Below are 1,066 nucleotides of genomic sequence, written 5' to 3'. Positions count from 1 at the left end.
GCTCCTCCGGCGGACGCTCCTCCTCTGGCGGGCGCTCCTCCGGCGGGCGCTCCTCCTCTGGCGGGCGCTCCTCCGGCGGGCGCTCCTCCGGCGGGCGCTCCTCCGGCGGACGCTCCTCCGGCTCCTGGAGGTCAATCAAAGCTGATGGCAGCTCCTCAGTGTACAAACAGTATTTTAAGTTATAACGTTGGGTTGTTTGTGGAGGGAGCCAGTTTTTGTTGGTGATGTTGGAGCTGCTCAGCCTGCAGGACGTGGTTCCACCTGGAAGTCCAAACTTAACATTTCAATAATAAAAACCAATTACTACAGGAGACATGTTTCTGTGGTTCTGTTCCGTCACACAGAGGAAAGCATCCTTCTTCTTCAGGTTAGAGCTCCAACAGGAGCGGAAGTTGTCGGATGTTCTGGTACTAGACCTCGGAGCTGCTGGGATTCTGTAAATCGTCTTTATTGTAAAACAGTAACAGAGTAAAATAAGTCAGTTAAAAGAAGAGGAACACCAGGAGGTCCACAAACCTTCACAGGATGAAGGAAATGAGGCGTTCACTGTCACTCAGAGAGTCAGGAGTCAAACTACCAACCTGATGAAGAAACCCTCCTCTTCCTCAGACTACCTGACAGGAAGTTAGGGGACTCAACAAATTAAAGGTCTTCTGGATCTTCGAGCTCAACTTGCTGATTAATCTGAGAGTTCAGGAGAAATTAAAGTAAACAAACTGAAGTTAAATTCATGTTTCTTTTTTTAGTAAAGGAACGTTTATTTTTAAAAGTTTTAAGACTTTTTACAGACTTTTAGTGAAAAAGGAACCAAAGTCCAGGAAAAAACTGAAAAACCTTCAGGAAGTCTGGAAGTCTGTAGATCCAGACCACCTCAAAGGTTACAGGAAGTCCAGATTATTGGAAGGAGACGTGAAACGGATGAGGACTGGATCAGAACCAGGTGGATCAGAACCAAGTTCTACATCTGAAGAACACAAAGTCCAACTTAGTTTGATCCGTTTGTAGTTTTTTATGTCTAAAGACCCTCAGACCTGATCTCAGTCCTGATCTAAGACCTGATCTACAG

The sequence above is a fragment of the Kryptolebias marmoratus genome, unplaced genomic scaffold (assembly GCF_001649575.2).
Source record: "Kryptolebias marmoratus isolate JLee-2015 unplaced genomic scaffold, ASM164957v2 Scaffold59, whole genome shotgun sequence".
NCBI classification, from domain to species: Eukaryota; Metazoa; Chordata; class Actinopteri; order Cyprinodontiformes; family Rivulidae; genus Kryptolebias; species Kryptolebias marmoratus.
This window is presented reverse-complemented; position numbering follows the sequence as displayed.